Genomic DNA, 6000 nt, shown 5'->3' with positions numbered 1-6000 from the left:
CAACACCGTGTCAACTAAAAATAATAATTAATTAATTAATTTTAGAAAACTTGAGATGGGAAGAAGGGAAAGGATTGACTGACACAGGCAGAGAAGAGTACTCTCTGTGACATTAGGCCTGAAAAATTTGCCAGAGAAACAAGAAACTGTTTCAAGGAGATTTCTGAAGTAGAGAATCTGGCAAATGTTTCTGTATTGGGTTTCTTTTTCTTTCTTTCTTTCTTTCTTTCTTTCTTTCTTTCTTTCTTTCTTTCTTTCTTTTTTCTGTATTGGGTTTTGAGTGACTTGAAAAAAGAAGGTGAGACCTGGAATGAAGAAACACATTGGAAAATTCCAGCAAAGAGGCACCTGAGTGGCTCAGTTGGTTAAGCGTCTGCCTTCAGATCAGGTCATGATCCTAAGATCCTGGGATGGAGCCCCACATTGGGCTCCCTGCTCAAGAGAAGTCTGCTTCTCTCTCCCTCTGCCCCTCCCCCCTGCTTGTGCACATGAGTTCTCTTTCTCTCTCTCACTCAAATAAATAAATAAAATCTTAAAAAAGAAAAAGAAAAGAAAATTCCAGTAGAAAGGGTCTGGTTAAATCAATGGTCTATGAAGGGTATCGCCCACCTTAGTACCTGACATTCTATATATACTTAATAAACGTGTTTTTAAATTTAATTTATTTATTCATGAGAGAAACAGAGAGAGAGAGAGAGAGAGGCAGAGAGAGAAACAAACTCCCTGCAGAGAGTCCCTTAATAAATATTTCTTAAATCTACTCTATACCTAACATGGAGTTCAAACTCAATGACCCCAAGATCAAGAGATCAAGTGTTGCATGCTCTATTGACAGAGCCAGATAGGCACCTCTACTTAATAAATATTTTTGAGGGATGTCTGGGTGGCTCAGTGGTTGAGGGTCCACCTCTGGCTCAGGGTGTGATCCCGGGGTCCTGGGATTGAGTCTCACATCAGGCTCCCCACGAGGAGCCTGCTTCTCCCTTTGCCTATGTCTCTCTCTCTCTCTCTCTCTCTCTATGTCTCTCATGAATAAATAAGTGAAATATTTTAAGATAGATAGATAATAGATAGATAGATAGATAGATAGATAGATAGATAGATAGATGATAGATAATTTTTGAAAGAGGGGTGCCTGGGCAGCTCAGTTGGTTAAACATCCAACTCTTGGTTTTGGCTAAGGTCATAACCTTAGGATCATGAGAACAGCCCAAGGTGGTGCTCGGTGCTCAGCAGTGAGTCTGCTTTCACCTCTCCCTCTAGCCCTTTTCTTCTCTCCCTCCTGAGAACTTGAGCACGTGCATGCTCTCTCTCATGTCTTATGAGAGACACACAGAGAGAGAGGCAGAGACATAAGGAGAGGGAGAAGCAGGCTCCATGCAGGGATCCTGATGTGGGACTTGATCCCAGGACTCCAGGATGATGCCCGGGGCCAAAAGCAAGTGCTCACCACTGAGCCACCCAGGCGTCCCTAAAAAACAAAAAAACATTTTTGAAAGAAAAATAACACTAGAAATATTTGTAAGTTTTTTTTTTAATTATTATTTAGTTTTTTTGTTTTGGGGGGATTGGAAATGTGGTTTCTTGTGACAAAACAATGTGGATTTTTGTATTTGTGATCACATTCTTATTTAAGGCTGGAGATTGCTATGCTTCATAGTTGAGTTGTTTTGTTTTATAAAGCAGTGTTTAACAGGGCTTGTATGGTATTTTAAGGAGCAAGCTGTGGGAAAGGGAGCCTGCAGGATATTTTTAGGGAGAATGTACAAGGGCATGGTCTTCAGAGAAGAAAAATACTCAAAGATATCCAACGGGAAACTTCAGTCGGATATTGCCTTGAGCTGGATTTTCATTACAAGTTTCTTTTTGCATGGAAGTTTAGAGTTTCTGAATACAGGCGAACAATCATTTCTATTAAAAAAATATACTGAAAAAAATACTGAGCTGAAGGCAGGCGCTCAACTGCTGAGCCACCTGGGAGTCCCATAAATTAAATTTCTTCATGAGAGACAGAGAGAGAGAGAGGCAGAGACACAGGCAGAGAGAGAAGCAGGCTCCATGCAGGGAGCCTGATGTGGGACTCCATCCCAGGACTCCAGGATCATGCCCTGGGCCAAAGGCAGGCGTTTAAACCACTGAGCCACCCAGGTGTCCCATAAATTAAATTTCTTTAAGAGCTATAGAGCTATCCAAAATATTTCATATTGGGTGAGTTGTAGTAGTTTTTGCTTTTCAAGAAATTGGAATATAGATGTTTACTTAATCTCAAAATACCACCCTACAAAATACCTATGAATAACAAAGAGGAAAAGAGTAACTTTACTAGCCAGTGAAATACCACTACTATTTTTTTTAAAGATTTTATTTATTTATTCATGAGAGACACAGAGAGAGAGAGAGAGAGAGAGAGAGGCACAGACACAGGCAGAGGGAGAAGCAGGCTCCATTCCATGCAGGGAGCCTGACTTGATCCCAGGTCTCCAGGACCACACCCTAGACTAAAGGCGGCGCTAAACTGCTGAACCACCCGGCAGCCAGAAATACCACTACTCTTATCGTAAAAAAAAATTTTTTTAATAAAAAAAGGAAAAAAATAACTTTACACAGGAAAAGTCTGACAGACACCGTCTTCACCACTGATCAAAGTTAACATCTCTAGCAATAGGTAAATCAAAACTATGTGCCACCTGATAGGATACAATGAGAAGAACACAGCATCCCTTTGGTGCTATTCCTAACAAAGATAAATATCCTAAATCCATTTGAGGAGAAATCAGACAAGCCCGAATCAAGCAATATTATACATAATAAACGTCCGTTAATTTTCAAAAAGATCAAAGTTATGAAAGTCAAGGAAAGAATGAGAAACTATCATGCCCCTAACTGAAGGAGATTAAAGAGATGTGCAACTAAACTCAAAGTGTGATCACAGTTTGGGTAGTTGAGCTCTAAAGAACATTATTGGGACAAATGATGAAAACTGATAGGCTGCTGAGAACCAGATGGTGATATGTATCAATGTTAATTTCCTGATATTGATGGTTGCACTTGGGTTATGTATCAGAATGCCCTGATTTGTAAAAAAGACATACTAAAGTATTTGAGTGATAAGACATCAAGCTATCAACTTATTCTCAAACGGTTCGGAAAAAAATAATCTTTTTGTACTTAGAAAAGCTCTTCTATAAATTTTAAATAACTTAAAAATTGTGTATTTGAAACTTTTTTCTGGATAGCCTTTTCTCATTTTGATTACTCTGTTATCCTAGAGTTCCTAAACAATGATGGATATAGTTTTTAGACATCTGTATTAGATATCATCTACTTATTTGGGAATCTTTCTACTTCCTGTGTATTTATTTCCTCAATGAGATTATTAAACCCCCAAAGAGGGGCACCTGGGTGGCTCAGTGGTTGAGTGTCTGCTTTGGCTCAGGTCGTGACCCCGGGGTCCCGGGGTGGGGGGCGGGGGGGATCGAGTCCCACATCGGGCTCCCCACAGGGAGCCTGCTTCTCCCTCTGCCTGTGTCTTTGCCTCTCTCTGTGTCTCTCAGGAATAAATAAATAAAATCTTAAAAAATTAAAAAATAAAATTAAAAAAGGACATATATTATGCTTCTTTTTCCTTTGTATTTCCTTACAGTATCAAATAGCTGCTCTTAATATCCACTTGAAAACTCTAAGAGTTTTGGAACATGAATTATCTGTACAGTTTAATTGCTTCTTTTAACTTAAGCCCATTGAAAAACTCTAAATCATCTCTCTTAAGTCATATGATGAATCCATGAACCAAGTCTGTGCTGATTGCTCTTTCACACCAATCAGTGGCCTCTGGGATTCATAGAAATATGTGTCTTGATGGAAAAATGAGTCACTCCACCAATGCACAGCTGGACTCTCACACCCAGAACACAAAGAAAATGTGGAAATGTGAGTGAAGCACAAGGAATCTATGTCTGTACAAGAGTTCACATTCTTCCTGTTCTGTTACATTGTGAAATGGAAACATGGTTTCCTGGGAAAAGGGCCAGATTTCACAAATTAAATGGTTTTGCTTAAATGTGCACAGCTGCTAAATACTTATTGTGCTTATTGAGAGTGTCTTGTTTTAAAGATCTGTTCTTAAAAAAAATTAAAAAAAAAATAAAGATCTGTTCTTGATTCTAACTGGAAAGTTGAAAGGAAGGGGGGAGGTCTTCTTGTGTGCAACAGAATGGGTTTAATTCTAGAAAGTTGTCTTGAATACTACCAGTTCTTGACTGGTTCAAGTGCGTGAAAGAGAAAAAAGGTTTCTTGCCACCAGTACTTTGTCAACCATTCTGACATGTCCCTTTACATATATGAACACATTTCATCCTCAAAACAACCTTAGTATTTTTTATTGTGGGAAAATTCAAATGTAGACAAAAGTAGGGAGAATAATACAATGAATTCCTATGTATCTATTGTCTTGCTTGAACAATTATTTTTTTTTATTTATTTATTTTTGCTTGAACAATTATTAACACATGGCCAATCTCCTTTCACCTATAGTCCCATCCACTTCCCTTATGGCTATTTTTTTTAAGATTTTATTTATTTATTTGAGAGAGCATGAGTTGGGGGGAAGGGCAAAGGGAGAAGGAGGGGCAGACTCCCCACTGAGCTGGGAGCCTGATGGGGGCTGTATCCTAAGACCCTGAGATCATGACCTGAGCCAAGGGCAAATACTTAACCAACTGAGCCATCCAGGTGCCCCCCTCCCCCACTCTAGGACTATTTTGAAGCATATCATAGATATAATATCATTTCATCTGTAAATACTTTAGTATGTATCTCTTAAATATAAGAATTATTTTATTTATTCATTTATTTTCATCCATTCATTATTTATTTATTTTATTTTAATCCCTACACCAAAATCAAGAGCTGCATACTCTACCCACTGAGCCAGCCAGGTACTCCCAAGGATTATTTTTGAAGTATAACCACAATGCCACTAACACACTTTAGTAGTGAATAATAATTCCTTGATGTCAAAGATCTAATCAGTATTCAAATTCCTGATTGTCTCATAAACCATCTTTTGTTTACAATTTGTTCATTTGAGTCAAGATATAAATAAGGTCCATACATTGTAATTGGTTGACTGGTTTGTTTTCCTTTTTAAGTAGCTCTTTGCCCAACATAGGGCTTGAATTCACATCCCTGAGATCAAGAGTCACATGGTTTATCAACCAAGCCAGCCAATCATTCCTCTTGTTGTTTGGTCATGATCCTGAGATCCTGGGAATGAATCCCGCATCTGGCTTCCTGTGGGGAATCTGCTTCTCCCTCTATGTCTCTGCCTCTCTGTGTGTGTGTCTCTCATGAACAAATAGATAAAATCTTTAATAATAATAATTAATTAAACATTTATTTTTTAAAACAATAATAATTAATTTTTAAAATTTAAAAAACAAAAAAAAACCCCAAATTGGTAAGTGAGCTCTACACCCAACTTGAGGCTTAACACATGACCCCAAAAGCAAGACCACATGCTCTACCAACTACGCAAGCCAGGCACCCCTGAGGTACAATTCAAACAGAAAAAGGTAGTATAAATGCTTATTTCTCTTTATTTCCAGTTTTTAGAATAATTATTTGGTTGTCTACAGTTTCTCAAAGGTGATTCCCAAGGAATTTTTTGTTTGTTTAGCATCATTATGAACTCATGAATTTAAACATATTTCGTATGTATTACCTGAAGTCAAACAACTGGAAAAATAAATGAACAATGTTTGTCTTTTTCTTCCTTCCTTCCTTTTTCTTTCTTTCTTTCTTTCTTTTTCTTTTTCCTGGTCTGTCTTTTCTTTCTTTCTTTTTTTCTTTCTTTTTCTTTTTCTTTTTTTTTCTTTTGAGAGGGAGAGGAGGGAGAGGGCCAGAGGGAAAGAGAGAATCTTTTTTTTTTTTTTAAAGATTTACTTATTTATTTATTTATGATAGACAGAGAGAGAGAGAGAGAGAGAGGCAGAGACACAA

This window comes from Vulpes lagopus, chromosome 12, assembly GCF_018345385.1.
Source record: "Vulpes lagopus strain Blue_001 chromosome 12, ASM1834538v1, whole genome shotgun sequence".
Lineage (NCBI taxonomy): Eukaryota > Metazoa > Chordata > Mammalia > Carnivora > Canidae > Vulpes > Vulpes lagopus.
Note: the sequence above shows the minus strand (reverse complement) of the source record.